The 19,131-nt window shown below is 41.1% G+C and overlaps 1 pseudogene; it reads left to right on the top strand.

The window, feature by feature from the left end:
* The first annotated feature begins 6,012 nt into the window (after positions 1–6,012).
* On the top strand, positions 6,013–6,638 carry LOC131293730 (putative nuclease HARBI1; annotated as a pseudogene).
* Positions 6,639–19,131: the final 12,493 nt, after the last annotated feature.

Here is a 19,131-nt window from a genome sequence, read left to right as displayed (position 1 = left end):
ATCACGTACACTCAATAAAACAGAAGAACGATACTCAACAACCGAGAAAGAACTATTGGCAATCATTTGGGCAGTGAAACACTTTAGACCCTACCTTTACGGAAGAAAATTTAAATTGTACACCGACCACCAACCTTTAACGTTCAGTCTTACGAACGCAAACAACAAAATCATCAGATGGCGGCTAATGTTAGAAGAGTTTGATTATGAAATTATCTACAAACCAGGCAAACAAAACGTAATTGCCGACGCACTCTCACGTATAAGAACAGAGGAGATAAATCTCAACCCTCTTTCAGTACACGCTGAACCTTCGGAATCAGAGTCAGACGATATGACTGTACATTCCGCAGACACTAGCGATGATTATTTCATTCCATGTACCGAAAAACCCTTAAATGTTTTCAGAAATCAAATCATTCTCAAAATCAGTCATATTGAAATGGAAGCCTACGAGCAAATCTTCCCTAAATACCACAGACATACAATAATCAAAGCAACATACACTGAAGAAGCAATAGTAGACCTGTTTAAACGATTTCTTAACCCAAAAGGAACTAACTGCCTTCTACTACCTATTTCTTTAACGCAACTGGTTCAAGAAACGTTCCGGAAACACTTCTCATCCAATAGATTGTTCAAAGTATTTATTCTTTCCTTCCTTTTAACAGACCTGAGAATGGACAACGAGCAAGATGATGTGGTCAGAGAAACGCACAACCATGGACACCGAGGAACGAAGGAGAATAAATTGCAAATTTTACAAAGTTATTTCTTCCCACAGATAGACCGGAAAGTTAAAATTTTCGTTAATTCATGCGAAATCTGCAAAAAGGCAAAATACAACAGAAAACCCCCAAGGTTAATTCAGAAAAACACAACGGGAGATAAACCATTCAATAGAGTCCATATCGACATTTTCTTTCTCCAAGGGAAAAAATGGCTAACCATAATCGATTCTTTTTCTAAATTTGCCAATGCAATCCCATTGGAAACTAGAACAATAATCGACATCAAACAAGCATTTTCCGAGCATATACGTCAATTTGGACGACCAGAAACAATAATATGCGACCAGGAACCTTCATTCAGATCGATAGATTTCATCGGATTCCTCGACGATCTTGGAATAGCAATACATTTTGCAAGCAGCTCCAGCTCTAATGGAATCATTGAACGCTTTCACTCGACCCTAATCGAGATTTTTAGAACAACTAAACCCAAGTACAGCGAACTAACCCTAGAGGAACATGTCAATGTCGCTATTGACATCTATAACAATACGTTCCATGAGGCAACAAAAGCAAAACCAAGAGATATTGTATTTAACACCACTAACAGCACTAATACAGAAGAAATACAGGAGAAAAGCAGAAAGTTGCAATCAGCTATTAAAGTTGAACTCAGCAAGAGGCAAGCTAAACTTGAGAAATCTAACCAAAGTAGAAACGATCCCGTTCAACTGCAAATAGGAGAGAACGTTATCATCAAAAACTCACAAAGACTAACAAAGGATAAAAATCCATTCAAAATCGCGACGGTTAAAACAGATAACATATTAACCTTCAAAGACGAAAACAACGTCAAAATACACAAAAACTGCATCAAAAAGACGATTAGCGGATAGTTATTAAGAAATATCACACTTACTAACTTTGAAATTAACTAACATAATACCACGAGGAACTAATAATTAACCAAATAATTTACCAACACTTAATAACTAACAAACTAATAACGGTTTTTTTCCCCTCGAATCACTTACAGATTGCTAATCATAGCATTAGTTAATGCGAACACATACAAAGACGCTAATAGTAGCAATGGCCTAATAGCATTCACATTAGGAAAAGTTAGGATAAAAACAGGCTACGATAGATTGGTACATGAGATAGACCTACAAATAATCAGAGGAAACTTACAACTGATAGATCAAGCAAGAACACTCTACAATAGTTCCGATCACCTCGAAGATACTTTGAAAAGAAAGATCGAAATAGCAAAGCGAAAACTTAACGCACTTCAAGTGAGAAGGAAGAAACGAGCGCTTATTAATATGCTAGGGACAGCTATCAAATACATAGCCGGAAACCCAGATATTGAAGACCTCGAGCTTATCGATAAAACTTTAAAAGAGCTAGAGTCGAATCAGGAAAAGCAGATAAACATCAACAGTTTATATCAAGATAGGATCAACAAAATCACAGTATCCCTCAAATTAATTGACTTAGAGCTCGCTTCAAAGAAAAATCAAACGGATAAAAATACAATGGATTTGGAATTCGTAAACTTAATATTCAATACCGAGAGCATTGTCAAACTGTTAGAAGATATAGAAGAACAAGTAGCATTTGCAAAAATGAACCTTCTCAACAAAAACATTCTATCAGATCCAGAGAAAATATTCATCTTCAATAAGCTTAGGGAACAAGGCATTACAATAGAATTGCTAGACGAAGCCCTGCAGTACGTGACAACCAGTCTATCATTCAGCAACAATCGCATCATCCTGCTGATTAAAATTCCTAAACTTCACGAAGAACCCTTCGATCTGTTGCGCCTGGAAACAGTAAACTCCAACGGTTCCATGCTCAACACCAACATCCATCTAGTTGCGAAAAATCATGACGAAATCTTCGCACAAAACAGCATCTGCGAACTATGCGAAAGTACAGCCCCCATAAGAGACGAATGCATTTTCAACATGCTCACACACCGTACAGCAGAGTGTAAATTCTCAAAAGGGAAAAGCCCAACACGCATAGTTGAAATTAAGCAAAGTATAGTGCTAATAGATACGGTCGAAGATGTGCTCATCACAGACAATTGCATTGGAAACAAAACGATTAACAAACCAATGATAATCGAGGTAACCAATTGCACCATAACCATTCGAAATCAAACATTCTCAAACGCACCCCAAAGAATATTCGAAATGGAGTATCTAGCACCAATATACGCTAAAGTGGTTAATAGGATAGAAACTCCAACGCTAGCGCAGGAAGTTCAGCAACTAAACATAGAAAACTTGCAAAAGTTAAACCACATTCGATCAACCCTGAGTAAAACTCACCAGACCATCAGTTACGGATTCATAGGAATCGTCAGCGTCATCAGCATTCTAACGTGCATGGCATTCAAGCTTCTCAAAAACAGAAACAAACAGGAAAGCAACAAAACCATCCTGCAAATCACCGGAAGACAAGAGGAATCATCTTTCTCGCAGCCAGCAACGGTACCGCTGAAGATATTGCAGATCCCACGGTTTGCTCTTCATACTAGCCGATCGAGGACGACCGACCAATCTTAGGGGGGAGGCGTTACGACAGTAAACCAGCGATCGTATCATATTCCACCCTCGCGACAGGATGTCACCGCATTCTATGAGAACCCTCGCTACGGATGCAACCACTCAACGCAGACACCAGCGCGAACCCTCGCGACAGGACATGACCACTCGACGCAGAAACCTGACGACGATCGCGAACGAGTTGAGACATGAATTGTGCAGAACAACGACTGTGAGAAAGACTTCGTCACCAATCGCAGAGCAACGCGTCGAAACAGAAGACCACCCGGAGCAGCAACGGCAGCGCTATAAAAGGGCTTCATAACAAGTTAGACCTCAGTCTCTAGCTAGGAACAGACAGAAAAGGTTCAATCCCAAATAAAAATTGTAATAGTCGTGAATCAGTAATTATACTTAAATAAAAATTATATTTTTTTATAATAATCTTGAGGCAACGATCATAACTTGCATGTTCGGGGTAGGACGGAAACGTCAGCGCCCGTGTCGATCAGGTAGGGTCTGTGAGTACGACGATCCACGACGATGAGTCGGTTTCTCTCGTTAGCCACGGAGTCTACCTGTTTGCTGACGTTTCCTTCATGTTCGCACGAAGATTGGCGCGATGTGTCAGGGTTGGTGTTCATCTGGACCGGGTGTTTGAAACTGCAAGGCGGCTGGCAACGCGGAGCCCCAGCTCCAAAATGGCGATGGTAGTAGCACTCCACACAGGTGATGGCGATCCGCGCGATGGAGTTCGTGCTCGTGATTGGGAATTCTTTTCCGGGGAGGTTCTCGTTGTAGGGCTGCCGTAAGTTTTTGGACCTGATGACGAAGATCCGCAAGTTCACGTTCAATGCGCCGATCGTCGTGTTGGTGAACCTCAGATACGGGGTAGCGACTTCCGTGGTTTGCTGAGCTGACCAAACAGTCCATGACCGCGTCGGCCACGCGTGCCTGGTCTCTTGCATCACCACGGGCAGCAATTACGGCGGCTTGAAGGTTTGGAGGCAACCTACCAATCCAAAGGTCGAGGAGCATTGCTTCGGACATGGCGTTCGTGAAGTCCGTCAGCAGCTGTGAAGGCTTCCGATCCCCCAGCTCCATACTGGATAGAAGCCGATGCATACGACTTAGTTGCGATTCTTCGAAGTGAGCAATCAGTGTTCTTTTGACGAAGTCGTAGCGCTCCTGATCTGACGAGTGCTCCAACAGCGGTCGCACTTCCGGAAGGATCTTCGCCGGTAGTTGGGCCATAAGAATATGGAATCGGCGTTGGTCCATGCGTGATGTAATTAGTGATGGGTAAATTCGTCAAAAAACCGGAATCGCTTCCGAATGACTCCACCAATTTCGGAAGCGGCTCCGTAAGGTAGGTGCAACACTCCGCGGTCGGAACCGTCCGGAGTCGTCCGGAGCCGCTAGTCGGCAGCCGGAGCCGTCCAGAGCCGCCGGAGCCGTCGGAACCGTCGGAACCGTCCGGAGCCGTTCGGAGTCGTTCGGAGCCGTCCGGAGCCGCTAGTCGGCAGCCGGAACCGTCCGGAGCCGTCGGTACCGTCGGAACCGTCGGAGCCGTCCGGAGCCGTCCGGAGCCGTCCGGAGCCGTCCGGAACCGTCGAAGCTGGCTGACCGTCGGAATCGTTGGTGCAAAAATGAATTGAAATCCCCTAAAGGTTCAAATCGTCCATGAGATGATTAATTAAAAAAGTGCTTGTATATAAGTCTTCATAGAAACTTTTCAATAAAAGGAGACAATAATTTGTAAATTTGGAAATTAGATAAACACACTTCTTTGCGAAAACGATTTCCATGTCAAAATAAATACTTTATTAAATGCTGGTTACTATACTTAATCAAGTATGCTTCAATCAACATGTAGGGTAACTGTACCAATAGTGGTGCACTTAGTACTGGAAATACCAATTAGGTGTAATTTATGAGTGTTAAGAACACAATATTCTACATATATGACTCAATTATGATCGAAACATGACTTTTCTTCTGGAAAACATCAATTTTCACCGTAAACCATACAAAATACACGAAAAAAAGCGTATTCTTCTTCCTAGTCGGTTGCTCCTATTATGGTGGTATGGTTCCAATAGTTGTGGTATCGTATTCCTATAGTGGTGGTAGTACGAAAAACTTGAATATATTTTGACTATGACTTATTTTTGAAGGATATTGCAAACAGAACGGTAAAATACTCCTTGACCAATGCGTTGTCATTGGAAAGACTGTATTGTTTTACCGAAATATGTCCAATTTTAATTCATAAAAAATGGTCTGAATATTACAGCTAAAACTATAGTACGAGCTCGTATATGCTTTATAGCGTATTCCTTCGCCCGCTTTCTTTTTTCTTTCCTCTGCTTCTTCTGCTGAGCCTTCTCTCCAGTTCCGCTTTGTTTATTTTGTAGAAACAAAATAAAATCACTAAATTTGCCTGATTATGGTACCTATCGCGAAAGCAGTAGATAAAATTTACCAACCCGTTTGATTATATCGACCGATAAATTTATCTACTCGAATTGGTATCGCGAATGTATTCAACTGAGCAGTCGGTAAAATTATAACAACCCATAAAAATACCTATCGAGTAGTTTCTCCGTCTGTCAAATTACCATGGATACCTAGAGTTTGTATACTTATAACAACGTTACAATTAGTGCGACTTCTATCATATCGAGAACCATTTTAGTTCGTGAAGCATCCAAAAGATTAGAATGATAAATTCATTATTCTTTTTAAATGATGCGGAGAATAAAGAGGAAATAAATCTAGCAGCGTACCGTAGGTGATTGAAGAAGCATTTTGATCCGCTTGAATTATCGGATAAAACGTAAGCGTATTGGCTCAACAATCGTTGCCACTGTGTTAACATGTTCCTTTTTCAGCTTCATTAACAATTACCGAGTTCCGAAGAGGCTGTTTGAAGAAATCCTTGCCAAAGTGGAACTAGCATAAGCATAAACGTGGGTTATCAGAGGAAGAAAAATTGGGAACAAAACTGCAATTTTTTGCACAAGGGTCGTACCAACAAGGTGTTGGTAACGATTTTACTATGGCAATTGCACAATCTACTTTTTCTGAAACGCTAGATACAACTCTAGCCGCGTTGGAAGGTGAACTAGCGTATTTCAAAACCATGGATATGACTGCCGACGAAAAAGCAGACGCTAGGAGATTTTTTTATAAAAAATTACCTGTCCTTGTGTAGTGATGTCCACCGATGGAACTCAACATCAGAATTGTCGCACTTTACGACAACCCAATTCAATATTTGAATAGAAAAGGGTTTTACAGTTTAAACGCTTTAATGGTAAATATTAAATTTAACACTTCTTTATAAAATGCTTATTGATAATGATCTACTCGATATCTGACCACAGGCAAATGATCCTATTTGTAGATAATACAATACAAGCCCAATATCTTCATACTTAGAAGAAAAATGAAACGGTGGTGACCGAACGATGAAGCTGTTGGGTTTGTCTATTTACATATGTATGACATTCTTGTACCCAATATTAATGATTTTTTTAAATTATTGTTTAGGGGACTCTGCTTATCCTTTAAAACCATGGATGATTGAGCAACGAATATTTCTATTTTTCTATTTCTTTCTTATACATTCACGTACTTTTTTCTACCAAATTTTTGACCTGCCATTATTCTAAGGTTGTCTTAAAGTGAAACAGGGCCAATAAGATTCATTTTGTACCAAAACCAAATTTTCCACAGTTTCGCCCCAATGAAAAATACTGGGCAATCACAAAACTTTGTCTTAGGCGAAGTGGTGTAACAGTTAGAGATGTTCTTGGCAAGAGGAAGTGAACGGAGGTTGCGAAAACGGTATCTCCTTCCACGATACGGGTGGTAATGCAGGAACCAAAAAACAAAATACGTGAATTTATAAGAACAGGCAATACAATGCATAACTGTACAAAAGAAAAATACTCAATTTTTTATATCGTTGACATTTTTTGTAACCTCAAATTAATATTATTTATATTTTTATATTATTATATATTTTGGAAAACATCTTCAAGTATCTTCACTGAAAATTTCAAATCGATCCGACATCTCAATAAAATGATAATTGGTCCGAAGTACGAGAAATACGGAACGTTTGAGGGGTATCGACCGACATCGGCAAGTAAAAATTATTTAAATTTGTTTAAAAACTTGTTTTTTTTTAGCAAAACGATAGAAAATTAGTATTTCTAGGCATTCTCAAAGTTTCATGCCGATACGACAATCCAATCAATTGTTATTTGAATATAAAACTACAATAACTACCCGTGTAGGCGGTTAAATAAAAAAACAAATTTTAAAACAAAAAAAATCACCAGAAAAATAAATTTTTTGATGGGCTAAAGTGGTTAAAAAATAATAAGAAGCGAAAATTTTTCACAGAATAACACTTTTACATTTTTTAAAATAAATTTTTCCACGGTCAACAACTCTTTTCAGTATATCGGATGGGTTGAGGCAGTAGTTAAATATATCGGTCGATATAAAAAAAATGTTTCGTTCGCGATGCAAATTAAAGACTTTTTTACCAACTGCTCGATTTTTTTCCCACGATTTGTACGGTAGCCATGGCAATTGTACACGCGTTTTTACGGGTTGATAAATTTGATGCGTTGCGATATCATTCCGCCATTACTGTCATTATATCGGTCGATATGTTTATCGACCGGTTGTTAACTTGGTTCGCGATAGGTACCTATATTGGCCAAAACCGGAATAAAACTAAAAAATACTTGTTCAAAAATCTATGGCTACTATAGGAACAACTTGGATTTTTGTGCCTGTAGTGGCACTATAGTAAAAATTATAAAAATATAATAAAATTATGCTAAAATGCACTAAGTTCGTATAAATCAATAATATTGGATTTTGTAGTAATTATGGCCTTAAGGAAATCATGATATTGGTTATAGTTTCTTAAGGAATGCAGCATGTTGGGACAACCTGTTTAGAAAATATGAATTTTGGAGCTTATATATTACGCAATGAGATGGTGCATCTTTTTAACACTCCGCAGAAGAACAAAGAACATTTCATAGAAGAACAAATAACTCCATTGTATATATATCGGCGTAGAGCTAGGATTTTAATCCACTACAACCACTATTAGTACTAGCTCCACTATGGGTGCTGTTAAAGACAAATTGTTTTTAACGGTGCTCTAGGTGGTTCGAAGATAAAAAAAAAAGAAAGCAACCAGCTTGCCTATGTGAAACTTTATTAAAGCTACAAAAGCCAAAAAATCGTCTGGCTTTTCCGTCTTCTGTAGTGAAAAAGAGATCGAAGGCGCATCCTTCGATACTTTTTATATTTTCCAAAATCTAAGCATGAAACTAGTGGAGCTCTATTTTTATTTAAACGGTCAAGCATGTCAAATGTAGAAATCCAGCGCGTGTGACAATCTTGTTTTAATTTCAAAATAGGACAATTTAAATTAGTTTGCATTTCAAGCAGCATCTGAGCTGCTTTAGAACTTTTTTTGAAAAGAATTTCCACATTCTTGACATTATCTATAGTACTTTTGATAGATTTTCGAGTGCCTGTTGTACGACTAAATTCAATGTATGTGCCCCACAAGATAGATGCACAATGTTTATATATTAGAAGCATTATAAGTAACCAATGCGAATATTTTGTCAGTTATATTAACCCTTTTACGAATATTTTTCCCATCTACAATATTTTTCCCATCTACAAAACTTTCCCAAATTCATTTCCCAAGGGAAATATTTTTCCCATCTACAAAACTCGTTACTGTTTGTTCAACTAATATCAAAACGATACTTTTGGTTTTTGGGAAACATTGAGGAATTCGAAAGTACCAATGACAGATTAATAGAGAAGATGATCCCACTTCAGCCTCAGTCAGAAAACACAATTGTAAAAGAAATCGAATTATTAGATAGTGATGATGATATTTGGGAACCTTTAATACGAAAAGGAAAAAGAGGAACCCCAAGCTGTAGTCCTATGATTCTTGCAGCTAATGAATTAGATCGATACATAGCAGAAAATAATTTAAAATTAAATTAAGATGCCCTTAATTGGTGGAATGAGCGAAAATCAAGATATCACATTTTGTACACTTTCGCCAAACAGTATATAAGCATTCCAGCAACATCGGTTCTATGCGAACGCATTTTTTGAAAATCCGGTAACATAATGACTGAAAAACGAAACAGGCTTACGTCTAAATCACACACACAATCACACTGAACACTATAGCAGCTTGATGCGGACGAACTGGCCCTGAAAACAGTGTATCAGGAACCATAGACGCCCCGTTCATTTTAAGCAAAATCAACCTTCTAGCTCGAAGTAGACAGTTACGACCCAGACAACTATTACGAGTAGAATACAGATCCACAGTACATAGCACTAGTGACCCTTTAACACAAATGATGGAGGCATATAATTCTATAAGTAATCTAGTTGATATTAATATGACGGTTAACCAGGTTGGCAATTGTTAAAGACAAGTTGTTTCACGATCCCTAGGTTTACTTTACCACGTTTTATTTATATTTATGTTTTGTTATGAAGGCAAACTATGCCAGATAACGCGAACCAATCTTCTTCTTCTTGGCGTAACGACCTTGTTGGTCATGCCTGCCCCGTTAAGGGCTTACAAGACTTGTTTCCCTGTTGTACGTGGATAGTCAGTCCTCTCGGGGGGGAGGGGAGAGTCCGGTCTCGATTGGGATTCGAACCCACGCCGTCGAAGTGGTGAGCCCCGGCGCTCATGGGCCGATTTTCTAACCGGGGTTACCGCTCGGCTGTCGCGGACCCCCAACGCGAACCAATAATAAATAAATAAAAAAAAAGTTTTCGCAAAGAAGTGTTTTTTTCTAATTTCCAAATTTATTTTTTTCTCCTTTTATTGAAAAGTTTCTATGAAGACTTCTACACAAGCACTTTTTTAATTAATCAACTTATGGACGATTTGAACCTTTAGGGGATTTCAATTCATTTTTGCACCAACGATTCCGACGGTCAGCCGGCTTCGACGATTCCGGACGATACCGACGGCTCTGGACGGTGCAATACTCCGAGCTCGGAACCGCCCGGAGCCGTCCGGAACCGTCGGAGCCGTCCGGAGCCGCTAGTCGGCAGCCGGAACCGTCCGGAGCCGTCGGAGCCGTCGGAGCCGCCCGGAGCCGTTCGGAGTCATTCGGAGCCGTCCAGAGCCGTCCGGAGCCGCTAGTCGGCAGCCGGAACCGTCCGGAGCCGTCGGAACCGTCGGAGCCGTCCGGAGCCGGCTCCGTACGGAACCGTGTGTTTTACTAAGCCGGAATCGGAGCCGGTTTATAGATGCTCGGAAGCGGTTCCGAGTGGTGGGTGCGGTTCCGAGAACTCATCACTAGATGTAATGCCGGTCGCCGCAAACCGATGCTCGAGTACCCGAGTAGTAAAGAAAGATTGTAGATCGCGAGTGTCCATCTCCGGGGGCGGTAGGCGTACATGGTAATTATCGAGGTGGGCGTTTTAAGGGTTGGCGGGTGGCACGAATGATCGTTCACCTATTCCTGTTGGCAACTATGCTCTTGTGTCGGGATCGCTAGTGTGGTCTTGATCAGCAGGCGGCGAGGCGTTCGGCTTGGGCTTAGTAGGGCTGCGTGGCAGCATTTTTTTGGCTTACGTGTAAAACTAGAACTGTTATCCGTAATCAGTTTCGTTGGTGGTTTCCGTTGGTCAGCTAGCGGATAATGCGTGGAGGAGCACGCTGGTTCGTTCGTAGAATGGTGAGCCAGTAGAGTCGTTTTTATGGAAACCTCAGCCGTTGGCGAGCGTTGCTTCGCGGAAGTCTGCTACCAGCTACCGTTCGTTCTGCGAAGTGTTTGGCGGTAGCGAGCGATTCCTGGAACTTCACGTGGTCGATATCGCGGCTTTTGTGCACTGAGAACGTTCCCTGCTGTGTTAGCTGGTAGCGAGCGATTCCCGGAACTTCACGTGGTCGATGTCGTTGCTTCACTACACCGAGAACTTTCCGGAGTCCTTGCACTTCACTACACTTTTACTGCACTACTTTTTAACCTGTGGTGCGTGATCTCGCCGATCACGTCGGGGTCACCAGTGTGGAGGTTTAGTGGTTTAAAGGTTTGGCGATTTGAATGTTAAACCTCCTTTTTTATTTGCTAATTTTCACAGGTTACAAGGAATGTTTCGAGCGCGAAGAACGGACACGAGGGAGAGAGAGTAGAGTGCAATGCGCATTGCGCTTTTACTGTTCATCTCCACATAGCGAACTCTCCTCGGACGAACTGACGAACTCAGTTCCCGCAACAGCTGGGAAACTCGTAGGAAACTGGTAGGAAACTCTTGACAGCACTAGCAAAGTCCCTCGTTCTGACGTTTAATAACTGACGGATGAAGAAGAAGCGAAGAAGACCGAAACAAATGCGTGTCCACTTAGCGAACTCGGGAAACTCGAAACTCCATGCAACTTTGACAGGAGTTTCACTAGAGTTTCCTATCAGTTGGCTATGTGGAGATGAACAGTTACAGTGTTCGCTGTCGTTGTCCCATTTGCCCACAGATGGCGCGTGTGGTTCCCTTAAGTTGCGTTTCGACAACGCTGGTTTTAGATGCGGACGCCACAGCTATAATAAATATAGCTACCTGAGCGATATCAGTGTTGTTGGTGCTGTCGTCGATGCCAATTGAAACCACCACAAAATCTTTCACTTTTTCCTTCAGTTGATTATCCAGATCAGCAGCAAGGTCTGAAATTCTCTCGGCTACCGTGTTTCTGGACAACCTTATAGAGTTCAAGACATGTCGTTTCTCGGGGCAAATATTTTCTGCTGCTAATAATATGCATCGTTTGACGAACTCGCTTTCCGTGAATGGTTTTGATGATATAGCAATTTCATTAGCTATTAGATAACTAGCTTTCACTGCACTATCACTAATTTGTTGTGGTTTGATAAAAAACATTGTTGTTTTTTCCATAGCGACGTCAGCTTTTTCACTTCTGCGTCCTCCACTGCTGGTCCTTCAAGTTTTCTAAGTGTATCCTTGTGATATGAGTCATAATGCCGACGAAGATTGAACTCCTTCATTACCGGAATAGTTTTGCCACACACTAAACAAACAGGCCTACCATTTTATTCTGTAAATAAGTAGGGTAGTGTCCATTCGCTATTAAAAACTCGACACTCGGTGTCGACTTTCTTTTTTTTCATCACCGACATTTCAACGGCAATTTTGATCACTGATATTAACTAGTACGACTTGTTGTGCGTATCTGAAGCGATCGCTATGGTGGTTGAAGTGATACTGATATTAAATCTAACTCAATTTAGGCTTCTGTACGTTCTATATTCCGAATGCTCTATATTGCTGAATTTTGTTGTTATTAGAAACCGATTCTTGAGAAATCTCAAAACAACAAATGTTTCTTATGAACACTAAAAAAAACTAAATCAGGGGAATTTCATGAAATTTGAAGCACAGAAGCAGCACATTATCACCTTGAATTCATGGTGGCAGCAGTGTTTTTCAAGGCAAATAAAGACATACCATGGAAATGGCTTTAGAGGGCTAAAACACAATCGAGCTTTCAAGCAGCGCCGATTTCGGTTCTCGGAATATATATATATTCGTTATTCGCATTGCATCGAGATTGCTCTCAGTTCGATCGCCATCTACGATGCCATGCGAATAATGACAAAAACAAAAAATTGATACATAAATACATATGTCATTTAACTTACATCATTTTTTATTTTTTAGTACGTTTAGGGAAAAATTTTTGTTTTGAAAATTTATTTTTTCATTTAATTTATTTTATACTTTTACGTATTACATGAACAGAGAAAACAGGATTTATTCTTTTATATGAAAATTGTCATTAAGTTAGTTGAGTCGGAGTGTACTTAAGGAACGAATAGAAATCCACTGCCTGTTACTGCAGGATCTAGCGCAACTCGTTTTGCTTTGCTGTGAACAGGATCGCGATGTCCGAGTACTAATTATCAAGTAGTAAGAGTAGGGCTGCATTCTGTTTTAACGTTTGCTATGAGCACTGAGGAAGTGCTCTCGTTCTTCAGCACTGCTGCGAGTGAACACAAAATGCGATCTCTCAATGTCACATAGCGCTCTCCCGGGAGAGCTGCTGAAGGAGACCAGCACGCTATCTGTTCAAGTGGGCCAGAACGGGATCGCCAACGCACAGTCATAATCTAGGAGGGAAATACGCTGGTGTTGTTGGCACACTCTTTCATTACTGATCTCCTGTCTTTTATCTCTGTCCGATTCAATTTTTGCGACATCCGGGAAGGTGAATGCAAGAAAACTGTTTAATAAAACTAAAACACTTTGACGTAAAAACAGCTTACTTGAATGGACAACTCGACGAAGAACTTTATATGGTGCAACCACCTGGTTTTGCGGTAGAAGGCAAGGAGAACCTGGAGTGCCGTTTGAGGAGGAGCATATACGGCCTGAAACAATTGGCCAGGTGTTGGAACAAACGGCTCGACGAAGTTCTCCAAAGAGTAGGTTTTCTTCAAAGCACGGCGGATCCATGTCTGTACACGAAACTAGCGAATGCAAATCGAGTTTATACTTTGGTGTACGTCGATGATATTTTAGTTGGCTCCGAAAACGAAAATGAAATCACTGCAGTTTACAATGAATTGAAGCAGAATTTTGATATTACGAATTTAGGCGATTTGAGTTATTTCCTAGGTTTAGAAATTCATTGTAATACTGGCATATATAGTATCTCATTAGAAAGCTATATCAACAAGGTAATAGCCAAATTTAATTTGCGTGATTTGAAAGGGTCCAAGGTCCCAGTGGAATAAGGATACATAAAAGAAGAGGATAATAGTGCTACACTTCCTGATGCAACCCAGTATAGAAGTTTAATTGGCGCGTTACTGTACATAGCGATCTGTGCTCGGCCTGACATTGCAGCCAGTACTACTGTTGTTTTGAAAATTTATTTTTTCATTTAATTTATTCCTTTTCTACTTGCCATTGCCAGAAGAAGTCAAAGCGTTGTGTGTGTAGTCACTGGAGCAAACACCTCGTCGTAGTCTTCGCCGTATTGTTGCGAAAACCCCTGTGCTACCAAACGTGCCTTATACTTTGTTTTGTTCTTTTTAACTCGAAAACCCAGCGGCAACCGATAGGCTTCCGTTTTTCAGGTAGAATCACTAGTTCCCACGTACCAATGTCCAGGTGGGACTTCAATTCATCCAACATTGCCGCTTGCCACTCTTCTTTGTTTGCACTATTCAACACTCCTTTCACATTTTTCGGTTCCTTTTCTTCAATGAACGCTGTCTGCGGTGAACGCCTCTTCTATGAGTATTTTAGGGGGAACTACCTTCGATGTTCGTGTTGACGTTCTGGCTGGTTTAGATTCACTCGAAACACTTTTTAATGACGAATCGGTTTCGCTTCCACTATTGTTTTCCTCCCAATGATCGTTAGAATGTTGGACAATGTATGAATCGGCGTCGGAGTGTATTAATGGAACGGTCGAAACTCCTCCTGTCGGTGTACCTTCGGAAATAGATGGTGATACCTGCTTTTCAACACTCAACTAAATAAATTTTGCGTCCCTGCTGATTGTCACTGTGCACGTTTTAATGTTCACGAAACGATACGCCTTTTATTTCACCGCGTACCTGACAAAAACCAGTTTCTCGGCCTTCATATCCAGAGCACGCCGTTTTTCTTTTGGAATATGAACAAACGCGACACATCCGAAAACTTTCAAGTGTTCATACGATGGTGTCTTTTTATGCCACAGTTCGGGGTACGTTTGATTGTTGAAGACGGACAGCGATTTTGTATATAATTCGCGGTACTAATCGCTTCTCCCCAAAATCGTTTAGATGCCTATTTTTTCGCTCGGCCACTCCATTTTGCTGTGGTGAGTATGGAGCAGACATTTCTTGCAAGATTCCGTTATCGTTCAAAAATGTCTTTAGACCACTGCTCAAATATTCACCCCCGCCATCAGACCGAATTAATTTCGGGTATCTTCCAAATTGATTTTTCATATGTTGGCAGTAATCACGAATTTTGTCGGCAGCATCATTTTTATGTTTTAACAGGTAAATCATAGCATAACGACTATAATCGTCCACCAAAATGATATAAAAACGATTGCCACTTGGAGTTGGTATTTCCATCGGGCCTGTCAAATCACTATGAATTAGATCACCCACTTCACTTGATCTGCTACTGGAAACTTTTGGGAAAGAGTATCGACTCATTTTTCCTTCACAACATGGAATACATACGGATTTCATGTCACATTTGTCCATTTTTAGGCCTTTTCCCAAATTATTGTTCACTATTTTGCAGTGGCGTCTCGTCCACCTGAGCAACCTGTGCACTGCACAGTCATGAATTTATAAAATGAATCACAACATTATTTTTTTATTTATGGCATTGTAATTTCCACCCGTAATAGTTGCGTTCAAAATCTACTTAACGCTTTACAACGTTGCGCTGGACACTTCTGCTGGTGCACCGCTGCCACAAACGAGCATCTTTAATCAAATAAGAACAGTTCTCTTAGCCACAGTCTCATAATACCATTCTCATTACGAACGGTGAAGAAGCGCTAGTTTTCTTATTGGAAGAGTCAAAATCCTGTTGGAAAGTCCTTTAGTTTTATTTACAGGTGGGCACTTCTGCCAGTGCACTAGATAATCGTATATGTACACATTAGTTCTCTCGTGCATGTGTTGAATGCGTCCATGTGAAATTGTCGATGTATAGGTGCCTTTCCTGTGCACATTAGGTTGTACTCAGGCCGGACTCGAGGTGAGTCTGGCTTGCCAAATAAGAATTTGATTCACAGACATTGACTAACCGCGGATATATTTATCGAGTAGATATTGACGTTCGTGAAGTAAATTTGGAAGAAAATAAAACTTTGAAATAAAATCGAGGTGTTTCCTCGCAAACACGCAAATATAGCCAACAATTTAAAGCTAATTAAAAAATGTCTAAGCAGGCACGCTGGAATGGGCAATACTGCTGGTGCACACACTTTCATTCGAAAGATTATTCTTGCAATTGTTCTATTTAGCGTGAAATTACCAGTCAATTTGTGCATTGAGCAGGACATCGTAGATGAGCTGTTAAACTCGTTTTTCAGGTAGATTCATTTAGTAGCAATTAAAGATTGCAGAACTAAATAGACCATTTACGGTTCCTCAAACTATTCATTCACTTAACATCCTGACCAAATTCGTCGTAGTGTGTCGTGTCGGTCTGGTTATAATAAACCACGTTATATGATTTATCTAAGAAGGTATTACTTTTTTTGAAGGTGCACAACCATCTCATTTTCTCACGAGACGCCACTGCTATTTTGGCTTTAGCACTAGGGTCACGATGTCCAAGACGGCGATGCCACACATGCTCACAAGATCCATTGTGTGTTTTAATGTCCACGTTGCCAAACACGTTAAAGGTGCTATCACTAAATTGTTCCAAGTGGTATAGGTCACCTTTTGAAATTTTACACTCAGTTTTACCAAACCAGACACTAAGGCCCAAATCCGAGATTTTACTAACCGATAGTAAATTTTATATTATATTATATTATTTATTTATTTATTTGGTCCATCGGACATTATTAGTCTACATGAACACTTATGAACTATATAACAAAACTAGGCAAAACGCGCACGCAGAGAGTCACGGAAACACTTCAAAGCTAAATAGGTCTGAGTTCTCATTAAAAACTGCGGTCATGGCATTAATTGGTTCTTATTGTCCGAAATTTGTGCGAAAATACCTTTCCCTTAGAAAATGTCGAGGCCGAAGCATTCTTGATGGCGCTGAAAAATGGATCTTACTCAGTCAGTTAGGCGCATCGATGTGATTATTAATTAGTCCTGCTATGAAGAGGCATTGGGCCGACTAACGGCGTGAAGATAACTGTTGTATGCTGAGCAACAGACACCTGGCATCGTACGAGGGGAGTGTGTCCCCTGCCCTCCAAGGAAGTAGTCTAATGGCATAGCGTGTTGCTTTTCGTTGGATGCTTTCAATCCTTTGGGACCAAATGGTGGCAGAGGGACACCATACAACACTAGCGTATTCAAGTACAGGACGCACAATTGAACAATACAAAGCCTTAATGCCTTGGAAATTCCTTGGTCAGACGAAAAGTAAAACCTAATAGCTGATTGCCCTTACTCAAAACATTCTCCATGTGCGGCCTAAATCTGAGACGCTTGTCAAGTAACACGCCAAGATCACAAATTGTTTCCGAGCGCTCCCACACGCAATTGTCCACATGGTAGTCACACGAGACTTGGACCCTAGATCTAACGAACGACAGAACACGACACTTATCGATGGACAGGGATAACGCATTACAATTACACCAGACACTAAATGCGGTCAGGGCCTGTTGAAGGTGACTGCAATCGTCAAGATCCTTAACTGCACCATACAGCTTGACGTCATCGGCAAAAAATAGCACCTTCTGGTCGTGCAGTAGCAACGCCGCATCGTTGACGAATAACAAAAACAGCAGCGGCCCAAGGTTACTACCCTGCGGGACTCCTGAAGTGCACGATATACTCCGGGACAGGCATGAGCGGACCTTAACACGGCACGACCGGCCAGTGAGAAAGGATTGAATCCAACTCACCAAGTTATCCGTAATGCCGATATTGGCTAACTTTGCCAGCAGGATATTGTGGGATACGGTGTCAAAGGCAGCCTTGGTGTCCAAGTAGATTGCGTCAACCTGGGTGCCGGAATCCAGACTACGCTTACAATAGCTGACGAATTCGGTGAGATTTGTAGTAGTCGACCGCCTTGGAACGAACCCATGTTAAGATGGACTGACATAATTAGAAGAAGCTCTCATAATGGCGTCGTATACCAGAAGTTCGAATACCTTCGATAAGGCACAGAGCGACGTAACACCACGGTAATTGGACGCACAAGAGAGGTCCCCTTTTTTGTGAATGGGCGTCATCCAGGCTGATTTCCAATCGTAGGGAAAAATTGCAGTTTGCAGGGACGCATTAAATATGTTCGCCAGTATAAGGGCAATAACGTCATAACAACGGATCAACACAGTTGTATCATGCGATACAACTCAACCGCATTGTTGATGCATGTATAGCTCGAGCAGTCGAAGGTTGCGGCAAATGATACAATACGTCTTCCCAGTTCAGCGAAATTTGCACGAGACAAATTTAATCGCCGAGCTTGGTCAGCACTGCTCCGTTGAATTTTCACTCTGGCAGCAATAGACCATTCGAGCGCAGGATGATAATTATCCAAGGCCAGTATAGGTGCGTCACAGACTAGAATTGATGAAGTTGCAGAAACGGCTGCCAAGTTTGTAAAAACTAGGTCTAACTGGCGTCCTAAATGGGTGTTTACACCGCTGATCTAGAAAAGACCACTGCTAGCCATCTCATCAACAAAGGTGACGTTTGTCTGCGACCGTGGAACAGGATCATAGTGCATAATTGAAGATAGCAGTGGTTCAATGATCGCTGAGCTGCCGTTCGGTGGAATCCATGCTACTTCGGGTTGATTAAAGTCTCCAATTAGAAAAAAAACATGTCGTTGTCTTGAAGGCTGGCTAGTATTGCATTCACTTGTTCAATAAGTGTGGCACTATTATTGGCATGCGTTGGTGGGATGTACACAAGAGCAAGGAATAAATGAGTATTGGTCATGCGGATCTTGACGCACACCATTTTCATCGAACTCGTGATTAGCGATACTTCTTGTGACAGAAGACCCGAAGAGCAACAGATCATTACTCCACCACCACGAGAGTGATCACTATTCGATTGGCT

This window comes from Anopheles ziemanni, chromosome 2, assembly GCF_943734765.1.
Source record: "Anopheles ziemanni chromosome 2, idAnoZiCoDA_A2_x.2, whole genome shotgun sequence".
Lineage (NCBI taxonomy): Eukaryota > Metazoa > Arthropoda > Insecta > Diptera > Culicidae > Anopheles > Anopheles ziemanni.
The sequence above is the reverse complement of the archived record's forward strand: the minus strand, read 5'-3'. Positions and strand labels throughout refer to the sequence as shown.